The 12,599-nt window shown below is 44.6% G+C and overlaps 1 protein-coding gene across 7 annotated transcripts in view; it reads right to left on the reverse strand.

Annotated features, from left to right (window-relative positions):
* Positions 1–9,443, reverse strand: part of RESF1 (retroelement silencing factor 1) — a 214,033-nt gene extending 204,590 nt beyond the window's left edge. For 3 of the 7 annotated variants that reach the window (XM_033950943.1, XM_033950945.1, XM_033950944.1), the window contains exon 1: positions 9,250–9,418. The gene's annotated coding sequence lies outside the window, so the exon portion shown is untranslated. Of the gene's footprint in view, positions 1–9,249 lie in introns of all 7 variants that reach the window. The other 4 variants (XR_004540036.1, XR_004540035.1, XR_004540033.1 and 1 more) reach the window with 3 other exon arrangements.
* Positions 9,444–12,599: the final 3,156 nt, after the last annotated feature.

Raw genomic sequence — 12,599 nt, forward strand, 5'->3', positions numbered from 1 at the left:
TGTGTACTCACTGTGACCCGATAGGATCCATGCTGCAAATGTACTTTCAGTTCTCACAATAGTTGTATGAGAATTTCACTGCCACAATGCTGGGAATTGGTCCTTAAAGTTGAACTTTGGCCTGCCAATTGGACTCCTCTGACTTCACCCCTGCAGACCAACGGATGCACGAAGATGCAGTCGGCACCCTGCGAGAAACCACCGAGCCTCCTAAGGATGCCTAACAGTAGTGAGAGAAGAACCATCTGAGGAAACCCTGAGGCAAATGACCAAAGGATAAGGCCTACAATTAAAACAGGCCAAGAACAAAATAGATTCAGTACAAACTTCATCTCTGTCCCATATGCTGACTGCATCCAAACAGCAACTGAGGAAATTTTCCATGAAGAAGTACTGGTCACAAGATAATGACTAAAGCAGGACAAATGATGTGGCATGGAAAGATAGTCACAAGGTGGTGACAAAAGAACTCATATGTGCTGAGTACACAACATACTGAAAGTGCTGATAACAACAACATCGAAGAAGCAGAAGCAGGGGGGCCACTGAGAAGGGAGGGTCCATGTTCAGAGGGTCTGGAAATTAGCACCAAGGACAAACTGTCACAGGAGATAAGGAAGTTGTTTTTTTAGAATTTGCAGGAACCATTAAGGAAGCCGCTCAACACTGAGCAGCAGCGCAAAATCACGCGCCTGCTCGTGCTTCTTCTCAGCGGCCGAAGACACTCCCAGGCAGCCAGTTAACAGCAGGGCAGGAACTTGGAAAGTTCGCTCCTGCCCGCTGCACCTCCACCGAGGATCATCAGTAGAGGTATGAGCCTGAGGCTAGGACAAGGAGAGTGGCAGACTGCAGAGCCTGGCGGCAGCCTGCAATAATTTTGGAAGGTGGATAGAGGTGGTGACCCGAATATAAACCGGGACCCCCCATTTTTGGGCCAATTTTTTGGCTCCAAAATCCTGATTTATATTCGAGTATATACAGTAAGTGTGATTTTTAGCCAGTGATGTTCTGCAGATTGGGCGAAAGAACATAAGTAGCGGATCTTAAAGGTCAGCCAGGGCTGGGCTTTGGTGCGTCTTACAGGATGTGAAATGGGAGGAGCAAGGGCATCAAGGGCAGAGGAGAGACTTCTTCATTGACAAGATTTGCATAGTGTAGTGTTTGAGAGGAGAGGAGGTAATGGCAGACAGAGTGTACTGGTCAATAACCTAAAGATTCCTGAATGTATTTGTGAGATCAGTCTGGTCAGGGGGGGGAGGGTATCGAGTCTTGAAGGTTATCATATGATGGTCAGCGAATTGAAGAATTGAGGTGGATAAATTGGCAACTGAGGAGTTAGAGAAGCTAGAATGTTTTACATTTAATGCTAAAACTTTACCTTATATTAATTCATAGACACTTGAGAGAAATAGTGTGGTAGCCTCGTTAGCCCACTCTTAAAAGATATGTAGAAATAAAAAGAAATAAAACAAAAATAATCCAAGCGATACCTTTTTTATTGGACTAAAAAATAAAAAAGGCATCATTCAGGGGTCCTTTTACTAAGGCGCGCTAGTGCGTCTTAGCACGCACTAAATGCTAACACGTGGCAACGCGTCCATAGGATATAATGGATGCGTTGCCACACGTTAGCATTTAGTGTGCGCTAAGGGAGTCACGTGATGTGTTGAGCGGGGTGAGACGTGCTTCACTCGTGCTCCGGGGCCCCGAATCCCTCTGCTCCGTTCCGCTCCGTTTCGGCCCGCCCTAGCCCTGCTCTGAGCCTGTGGGGAGGTTAATGGACCGCTTCTTGCAGACGCCCAGCCCGGTAATGAGCGCAAAATCGAGCCGTGGGGGGAAAGACAGGGAGACCAGATCGGCGCGATCCGAGCCCAAGATGGCGGCGGGAGACTCGGGTTCCGCGCTTCCCCTGTCTGAGGCCCATATTGCAGCTTTGTCGGCTTCGGTTGTGCGAGCGCTGGACTCTCGCTTCGACCTCCTCTCCAGCCAGCTCACCTCTTTGGAGACTCTGTTGGGGGAAACGACTCGGCGAACGGGAGACCTGGAGAGCCGTGTATCGGGAGTGGAAGACACGTGCTCCTCCTCGGCGGCGGACCTGGCTGCTCTGCGCTCTCAGCTCCAACGACAAGCGGAGAAGATCGAAGATCTGGAAAACCGCTCGAGGAGGGATAATATCCGACTGATTGGCCTGCCTGAATCAGTTCCTGACTCTCGCCTTCTTTCCCTTGTGGAGTCTTGGCTCCAGCAAGAGTTGCCGCTTCCAGCGGGGGTTGGGCCCTTGAAGCTTGACCGCGCTCACCGCCTGGGCCGGCGCCTGGATGATCGTGACCGAGCTCGAGTCACCATTTTCAAAGTCCACAATTCGGCGGTGAAGTCTGAACTTATGCGGCAGTACCGGCAAAAGCGTAATACTCTCTCCTATGAAGGAATCCCGGTACGTCTGTTTCAGGACTACTCCCCTGCCCTCCAAGAACGTCGACGGCGCTTCTCCCGGGTGTGCTCTGCCCTTTTTGATAAGAAACAGCGGTTCCAGCTACTCTATCCGGCGCTACTGAAGGTTTGGACTCCATCTGGCTGGCGCCTGTATTCGACGGCGGAGGATGCCCAGATCTACCTGGATTCCCTACCGGGAGAAGCGGGACCCTCTTCGGCTACCTGAATCTTGGGGCAGAGTTGGTGTGGGGAGCTGTTCTCCTTTACAAGAGCGGCTTTAGTTTGCTTCCCATTGCTAGCCTTTTGAGCTTTACTATGGCTTGATTCTTCTTTGGATCTTTAGCCTTCTGGACTCTATTGCCCATTATATCTCACTCACTGTTTGGGCTGCAATGTGGCCTACTCCTAATGCATTTTATGTGTTCTTTACATTCTGTTACTCTCGTTGCATATAGGGTTTTGCAGTTTCCATTTTCCAGTTTTTGTTCTGGATATTGCTGTTTACAGTATTGGTGGCCTTAGTTGGTTGTAGGTGTACTTGGGGTTGAATGGATGTTGTGCTTTTGGGTGGTGCTCTTGTTCTGTATGGTACTGGGGTTTGTCTCATGTGGGTGGGCTGGAGAATGCTTGTGGGGTTGAGTTCTACTTTGGGGTATGGACTGGGTATGTGTGGATGGGAGTGGGTGTTGGGGGGAGTCCTGGTGTGGTTGTGTGTGGGTGCTTGTTGGTTTCAATCCTCGGTTCTGGTGGGGCTGATAATATTGTATATGCTTTATTAGGTTCTGGTGGGGCTGATAATAATATATATGCTTTATTTTCATGTTCCCTTCTGGGGTCCTTTGGTGACTATTTCAGGTTCACTGAATATTGGGCAATGTTGCTTTCTGTGTTTGGGGTTAGTTTGCTTATTGGCTTCACTCCTCTTTGACATCTCCCGGGAGGTGTGCTGTATGGCTGGGGTATTTTGTGTGTTTGTGGTGAGTGTGGGGCTGAGGGATTTGGGGCCCTGACTACATCTGTGCCTCCATCTCTGTTCCACGATGTGGGACGGGGTTTTCCTTCTGATTGGGTTTTTGGTGGGTTTGTTTCTGGGGGGTGGGATGGGGTTGGGGGGGATGAGGGGGGTTGGGATGGGCGGCTTGGGAATGGGTTGGGTGGGTTTTGGGGGGTGGGGGGTCCTCCTTCTATATAAATTTGTCTTAAGCTTGCAATGTTTCATTATTGTTCTCTGTTTTCTGTACTTTTGGCGATTTCTACTGCTCTGGGGGAGGCTGGGCCCTTGGGGTAGTTTTCACCTGATTTTCCTTCTCTGGCATTGCTTCCTTCCTGCTTTTCAGCTATGAGTACCCCTTTTAGAATTGCCTCTTGGAATGTTGGGGGGATCACGTCGCCTGTCAAGAGATCCAAAATACTTGTTGCTCTACAACGCTACCGGTCTGACATTGCTTGTCTACAGGAAACTAGATTGACTGATGCAGAACATCTTAAGTTACGTCGCTCTTGGGTGGGGGAGGTGTTTTTTGCTTCTTCTTCGGGTCGTCATGGAGGCATAGCAGTGCTGGTCCGTAAGTCTTCGCCAATAGGTGTCCAGGTTCTTGATAAGTCGTCTGACGGTCGCTTCTTGCTTCTTCGCCTTACTTTGGGGGGTCGTTCTTATCTTTTCTTAGTGGTATATGGCCCTAATTCTGGTGAATCGGCCTTTTTACAGCGATTGCTTCAGCTTCGTTCTCGCTTTCCTGATGACCCGCTGCTTCTTTTGGGAGATTTTAACTTGGTAATGCATCCCGATCAGGATAAGTCTAGTTCTTCTGCCTCTTCTTTGGGTTCTAAGAGTCATCTCCTTTCTGATTTCTGTGACTCACTGTCGATTGTAGACCCGTGGCGTCTTCTACACCCCGAGGTTCGTGACTATACCCATCTCTCTCGTGCCCATGGTACTTGGTCCCGTCTTGATTATATTTTCTTGTCTTCCTCTCTGTTTCCTTCAGTTCACTCGGCGGAGCTTGGCCCTCTGTCTATCTCGGATCATGCCCCGATTTGGGTTGATGTTGTTTTGGATCCTACGTACCTCCGCGCGCCGTCCTGGCGGTTTCCCTTTTATCTTGCTAAGGATGAGGAATTTCGTGCTTTTTTGCAGACTCAATGGGATGATTATTCGACAAATAATGCTATCCACATGGATGATCCTATCTTGTTTTGGGAGGCTGGGAAGACGGTGATTCGAGGACATATCATTTCATTTCTATGTGCTCGTCATAAGCGTATTAATCAGGGGATCGTTACTCTGGAACGGGCTTTACGTCTGGCAAAGCGGTCCTTCTCTCTCCGCCCTTCTCCGGAGACTCGAGACTGCTATTTGTCTACTCAGGTGGCCTTGAACTCCCTTCTCCATTCTCGTTCCCAAAAATGTAAAGCCTTTTATCATCATCGGTTCCTTCGTTACGGTAACAAACCCGGCCGTCTTATGGCTCGTTTGGTTAATGCTACGACTGGCAGGAAGCCGATTTTATCTCTGCGTACCCAGGGCGGAGGTGTGGTGTCTCGGACTTCTGAGATCTCTGGGGTTTTATTTGATTTCTTTAGTCGGTTATATGAAGCTCCGGAAGACGCTTCTTTGGATATGATATCGGACTATCTTCACTCTTCTGGGTTGCCTCGTTTGTCAGCGGATGCGATTGCCTCTCTTAATAGTCCGTTTAGGGCGGTTGAATTGGAGTCTGCTATTAAATCGCTCCGCTCTGATCGGGCTCCGGGCCCGGATGGGTTCTCGGGTGATTTCTATCGGCTCCTTTCTCCGACACTTTATGGACCTTTATTGGCATATTTTGATGCAGCTACGGCCCGTGGTTCTTTTCCACGTTTTGCAAATGAGGCCCTTATTACTTTACTCTTAAAGCCTGGTAAGACTGCTGATGTGCCGGAATCATATCGTCCCATTTCTTTGATCAATGTAGATCTCAAACTTTTTGCTCGTATGTTGGCTGATCGTCTTGCTCCTCATTTACCTCAGCTTATCCATGAGGATCAAGTAGGCTTTGTTCGGGGCCGACAGTCTGTGCATAATGTCCGCAAGGTACTTCTTGCTCTTGCCCAGTGTCAATCTTTCCGGATTCCGACCTTATTTGTTAGCTTGGATGCTTCTAAGGCGTTTGATAGTATTCACTGGTCCTTCTTATTTCGTACCTTGGAGTATGTGGGGCTCGGGGGATTCTTTCTAGACGCTGTGCGTTCCCTATATTCTAATCCCTTGGCATCATTGCTTGTTAATGGGACTCGTACTGACTCCTTCCCTATTCTTCGTGGCACCAGACAGGGCTGCCCTCTTTCCCCTCTTTTGTTTCTTCTTTCCTTGGAACCGTTGTTATGCAATATTCGGGGGTTTGCGGAGGTACGAGGTCTCTCGGTCGGTGACTTCGAACTTAAGACCCTGGCGTACGCAGACGATATGTTTCTCATTCTTACCCGACCTGAAGATTCGCTCCCGGCGGCTCTGGATCTCATCTCTGAATTTGGGTTTTATTCAGGGCTGTCTCTTAATTTAGATAAATCCTTGGCCTTACCTTTTCCACTAGATTTACGTACTTCGTGGCGGGGTGCATTCCCTCTTCGGTGGGCAGATTCTTCTTTGCGGTACTTGGGGGTTACTATTCCACTCGACTTGTCTAGTTTGTACCGGTTGAATGTAGCCCCGTTGTTTCAGACGTTACAGAATAGGTTGCGCCTTTGGGAGTCTCTTCCTTTCTCGCTTTTGGGTCGAGTACACCTGTACAACATGCTACTGGTCCCCTGTTGGCTTTATGTTTTCCAGGTTCTTCCCCTTTATTTGACGTTTCGGGACGAGCGCCGCTTGGAACGCCTGGTCCAAAAATTTCTTTGGGCAGGGAAGAGGCCTCGCTTGCTCTATAAGCGGGCGGCTACTCCCTGGTATAGGGGTGGCTTGGGATTACTGAATCTCCGCTATTTGACAGTTGGTTGTGGAATGAGGCATATTAATGATCTTTTAAGGGGTACTTCGGCATTCACTAACTCAGTTTTGGAGCTTTCCTGCTTTTCTTCTACTCATTTCAGTGCATATCTTCATTCTGTCCCTTCTTCAGAACCTGAATCTCTTTCTATGAAAGTTTTACATCGACCCTTACGGAAGGTTTGGCGTTGGGTCTGTAAATTTCACTCTCTTTCTCCTTCTGTCTCTCCCTTCCTTCCTATTCGTTTCAATGGTTCTTTCTTACCTGGGATTGATGGGCCGAGCTTTGCTCGGTGGGAAACAAGGGGCATTCATTATCTATTTCACTTGGTTAATGATGAAGGCGCCATTAAATCTTTTGCTCAGTTGCGAGCTGCATTTGATCTCCCTGCTACTGACTATTTTGCTTACATGCAAATCCATCATTATATCTCTTCCTTACCTTCTAGCTCCTTGAAGGCCGCTTGTCATGAGACTTTGTCCACGGCCTTTACCCTTGGTTCTCAACAATCGGTCCCTCTCAAGTTTCATCACCGCCACTTGAAGGATGAATGCCCTTTGTTTGACCATTCTAAGCTGCGAGATGCTTGGTCCGGTGATCTTGCTGTTGATTTGCCTTCTGATGTTCTTCTTCAGGCTGTCCGGCGACTGCCTGCTTTTCGTAAATACACTACCTTTTGGGAGCAACATTTTAAATTGATTTTTCGTTTATATATTTCTCCTAAAAGGGCTTATTTGGCTCACTTCCGTCCCCATGCAGCCTGTCTTCGATGTCAGGCTCCGGAAGCCAGCTTAGGCCACATGTTCTGGTCTTGTCCTCAGATACAACTGTTTTGGACTGCTGTATTTGCTTTTGTGGAGTCTATTTGGCATGTTACTGTTCGTAGTTCTCCTTTGCTTTTATTTGGGACTGTTCCTCACTACTTTCCACGTTTCAAGGGAGTTGCCGCTTTCCTCAAGTGGTCTATCCTGATTGCCTTGAAATGCATCCTGCTGCAATGGCTTGAAGCTGAGGCACCGGACTATTCCCTTTGGAGGAGCCGCATGATCGCTCTTTTGATGTGGGAGCGACGAGATGTGTCTGACTTGGCTTCTCGACATGGTCGTCTTTTCCAGACCACTTGGGAACCTTTCTGGAATACTTTGACCCCTCTGGCTCGTAGCCGGATACTTAATTGATGCTTTGTCTGTACTTCCCTTTTATGCTTTTTGTATAGTTTGTAATTTCATTCTTTGTTAATTTGTGTTTCGAAGGAGGACCCAGGGGTGGGTATGGTGGGGAGGGGGGTTCGGGGGGGGGGGTGGTTCTTTTGGGGACTGTTTCAAAAAAAACAAAATTTTGAGCTGTTACTGTACTTTGTGTTACTGTGTTGTGTTTTTGCTTGCTCAATAAAATATATTTGACCTTAGTGTGCGCTAAGTCGCACTAGCGCACCTTGGATTCTATTTCTACATATTATCTTCATATCAAACCTACTGAAATTTTTCAGGTTTCAAAAAAGGATATTTAGGAAAATAACCTGCTACAACCTGCTTTTCAACCCTTGACTCAACACACCTGAAAAATGTTAATTTCAAACAAAGCAACAATGTGACCCTGCATTGTTGGAGATAATTTAAACATCTGAGAAAAGCCAAAAGCTAGGCAGGCAGCTTGCAAGATTAATTTCTAGGATTTCACTTAGCTTTTAGATATACCTCAAATACCAGATTTACCCAACATCTATCTGGTATTGAGATCAATTTTAAAGCACTTACTTAACTAGTTGAAGGAAACGGTCCTGCACAATTTTATTTTATTAGATATGAATATGAGCATACCTCTCTAGGACTCCGATCAATGCTCAAAGCTCTGGGGAAAAAAAGGGGGTCAAACCCTCAAGAATCCCCTTTGACCCCATTAGCAGCACATATGTCTTTTATTATGACTCCAAGCTGGCTGCTCAAGCCTCCTGGTCAAAGGTTTCTCAAACCAATAAAACAGATACCACAAATAACAGCCTCTGAAGCTAATTACACCAGCCCAAAGCAAATGAGAAAAGACAAGGGGCTTTAAACCGGGCCACTACTGGTTAGAGGATGTAAATTTAAAAGACATCATCACCATCTCTTCTCATATCAAGCAGCATTATGGGGTAAAGAGCTGAAACAATTACTCATGCTTGCGAATACCTATGGGGAATTCAGGAAACCCCTAAAAATATATCTGTTCCTTAAGTACCTAGGCAGCTGCAATGCACAATCTTTCCTCACAACTGATCGCTAAACTTCAACTCTGTTAGTACTACTCAATCTGTAAACATTTTTAATCATTGTAAACCGCAAAGAACTTCACGGTCCTGCGGTATATAAACTGTTATTATTATTATTATTACTGCTCCGAGTCTACAAGGACACAACATTCCGCACTCCTCCCCCCCAATCCCCCAAACAAACCAAAACACAATCATGAAGCAATTAAAATGCTGAACCCTCCTGAGCTAGCAACTCTTCTCAGATTAGTGCACAAGGACAGACTGCCCACAAAAACTACGCACGCGTTTCCTTTACCTTCCATTCAATTTTAAACCAATCTCTCGCACTAAAGAGCCCCCAACCCCCAACCGTGACGCCAAATTTCCGCTCTGTAAAAAGAAAGGGTGATCCCCTCAAGAGGGAGAGAAAAAAACCTATACACTATTCCCCCACTATCTTGCGCGGACTACTGGCATACAGTAGGCAACCACCGAACAAAAAGGACGGGTTTAATACCACAACAGTTCTGTCGGATCAAAGTTAGCCACTTAGTGCCCGTTGGTCAAAAAGTTGTTTTTCTCACGCACACAACCCGGAAGTGACTGGAAGGTACCTACCGCAGCAAACCTAATTTCGATCCATCGGCGAAGTACAGAATGTAATCATTCCAGCCTGGAAAATAGCGACAAAAGACCAAAGGGCGCGCACAAAACCCTAAACGCAACTACGTCCAACGGACTACTCCCAACTCTGGCAGGAAGCCCTTCCTCTAGAGGGCGGTACCAGCCGAGGAGGTAGGGATTCTTTCAGATTGGCGATGGCTCAGAGTAGGCGGGGCATCGTCTAGTCCCGCCTTTAACCAATCGTTCTAACAGTGGTATCCACTCCAGAGATGTCGCGCGGATGCTCTAAAGTCTGTGGTCTTCACTAATGTTTTAAGCTAGGCCCACTTTGGATCCAAGTTTGCTGAAGGATAGCTGCCAAATGTCTTTCCATGCAGGGACCTCTGATAATGATAACAACCTTAAGTTAATAACACGCACAAATACACTTTCTTCAAAGAGTACAAGTTGGTAATACAGAGGATATAGTAAAACGATCAGCCAACAACAAAAAAAAAAAACCTCATCTCATTCATTCATCAGTTTAAATGTTTACCATGGACTTCAGCAGCTACCCTCAGAGGACTAAGGGCTCCTTTTACGAAGGTGCGTTAAGCGTTTTAGCGCACGCACCGGATTAGCACGCGCTAGCTGAAAATCTACTTCCTGCTCAAAAGGAGGCAGTAGCGGCTAGCGCATGCGGCAATTTAGCATGCGCTATTCCGCGATAAGGTCCTAGCGTGACTTTGTAAAAGGAGCCCTAAATCTTGTCCAAATTTAGTGAAAAAGTCAACCAAATTCTTCACAGTCCAAAAAACGTGTGTGTGGGGGGGTCAAAAAAATTAAAACTTCTACATTACATTATTTAATTATTTAATAGAATATCATATAAATAATTTATCTTTTTTTTAGTTTTCAATCAAAATCAGTAGGGACTCTGACATTATATCACGTTTCACCAAAAAATATAATTCATCGTTAGAATCTCTTGCTTGCATTAAATTAATAATAATAACACGTCCAACAAATTTAAAATCTAATTTCTTTTAAATTTACCAGCAGGCCATCTACTCATAATCTTTCCTTAAGATGGCCACGACTTTTTTTTTTTTTTTTCAGAGATTTAAATACTCCTATCAGCTGTTCCAGAGAAATCAATCACAGAGCTCAAAATCTCAAGAAAGCAGATTAGAAGGCAGAGAATTCAAACCAATGATATCCATTCAGCCTCAGCATTAAACCCGAATGCTGTTCTTTATAATTCAACTAGCTGATTACCCGGATATTTATTTATCCCAATCTTCTGGTATCGATAATCTTGTATTCAGTGATTACGCCTGGTAAAACAGGAAGTATTTGATTGTTTATTTTGTGGACATCTTCATTTTTAGCAGCAAGAATGGGGCTGAACTAGGACTTAAACAGCATTGGGAGTATCAGTATTAATCTCAGTGAGCCCGAAACTATGGATTATACACTAATATCTGTCGTTTTCAATTATTTTTACGTCACCTCCTTCCCACAAGAATGTCCCTCTCTTTGGGGTTGAACTTGGACTTAAACAGTATCAGGAGTGTCAGTATTCATCTCAATGAGCCAGAAAACTATGGATTAGACACTAATATGTTGTTTTTTTATCATTTTTACATCACCCCCTTCCCACTCCCACAGTATTTTATCCCAGATAGTAAGTCATATGTATACCAAGTTTGGTTGAAATCTCTCCTGCATTTCAGAGTTAAGCTGAGTATTCATCTCAGCGAGCCTGAAAACTATGGATTAGACAGCAAAATTGGTTGTTTTCAAAAATTTTTATATGTCACCCCCACAGTATTTTTCCCCAGATAGTAAGTCCAAGTTTGGTTGAAATCTCTCCATGCGTTTCAGAGTTATGCTGGAACATACATACATACACACACACACATACATCTGATTTTAGATAGATAGATAATCAATCAAGGTTACCACACACTCACCAACTTTGATCTGATCAATAACTCTTCATTGTATGTCATCAGTAGTATGTTCTTTATTTCGCCAATTCTCAACTAATGGAGCTTGCATGTTCTTAGTAATAATTCTTGATTTATGTTCAGTCAATCAAAGACAAATAAGGTGACTAATTATATTTATTTATTTGTTCTTTTTTAATATATTTTTAAACTCTTTATTTAATTGTTACAATTAAATAACAAACATGCAGGAATATCAATTCAACATTAGCATAAACAAATGCACATCAAACAATACAAAAGGAAATAACCACCATCCATGATCTAGTCCACGTTATTCTGGCCGTAAGTACCGTATCTTAGGAAATCAGAGTAACTAAACTAAATATTAACATCTTTAACAGGCAAAGACGTGGCTCACTTTTCAATGTCAAAAAACATCTTCCCAAGCAAAGAAAAAGAAGGAAATTAAGAAACTAACTGCAAAGGTTTATCTTTAAGAAAATCATCTAACTAAGTGGTCTCAAACTCAAACCATTTGCAAGGCCACATTTTGGATTTGTAGGTACTTGGAGGGCCACAGAAAATATAGTTAATGTCTTATTAAAGAAATGACAATTTTGCATGAGGTAAAACTCTTTATATTTATAAATCTTTCCTTTAACAATTAAAGGAAAGATTTATAAATATAAAGAGTTTTACCTCATGCAAAATTGTCATTTCTTTAATAAGACATTAACTATTTTTTCTGCGGCCCTCCAAAAACCCTATTTTTTCTGCAGCCCTCACAGTTAGTTTAACATCTTTCCTTTCTCATAACTGACACATTTCAATCACTATATTGAAAATAAAATATTTTCCCTACCTTTATTGTCTGCTGACTTAATTTTTCTGTGCTTTTAACTATGTTTCCAGGACCTTCTTGTCCTTTGACTGTTTTTCTCTCCGTCTTCACGTTCTGTCTTGCATCCATCTTTGGCATTAACTTAACATTCAATTTTTCCCTTTTTTCTGCTTTCTTCTCAAAATCTACATTTCCATGTCTTACTTTCCCTTCCCTTTCTATCTCTCTCTCCTTCCCTCCCTATTTCCATGGTCTGACATCTCTCTCCTTCCCCTCCAGTGTAACATTTCTCTTTTCCTTCCTCCTTTCTCCTTCTGTAGTCCATCTTCCCTCCCTTCCTCCTTTCTTGCCCCCTCCCAGTCCAACATTTCTCCCTCCTTTCCACCAGTCAAATATCTTTTTCTCTCTTCCTCCTTCATGCTTCTCCTCTGATCCTCCTTCCCTCAACCAAACAACATCTCTCTCTCTCTCCCTCCATGAGTCCAACTTTTCACTCTCTGCCCTCTCCCCCTTCCCCAGTGTATCATTTCTCCTTCCCTCCTTTCTATCCTCCCCATCCATCTTGCACT

This window comes from Geotrypetes seraphini, chromosome 7 (genome assembly GCF_902459505.1).
Source record: "Geotrypetes seraphini chromosome 7, aGeoSer1.1, whole genome shotgun sequence".
Classification (NCBI taxonomy): Eukaryota; Metazoa; Chordata; class Amphibia; order Gymnophiona; family Dermophiidae; genus Geotrypetes; species Geotrypetes seraphini.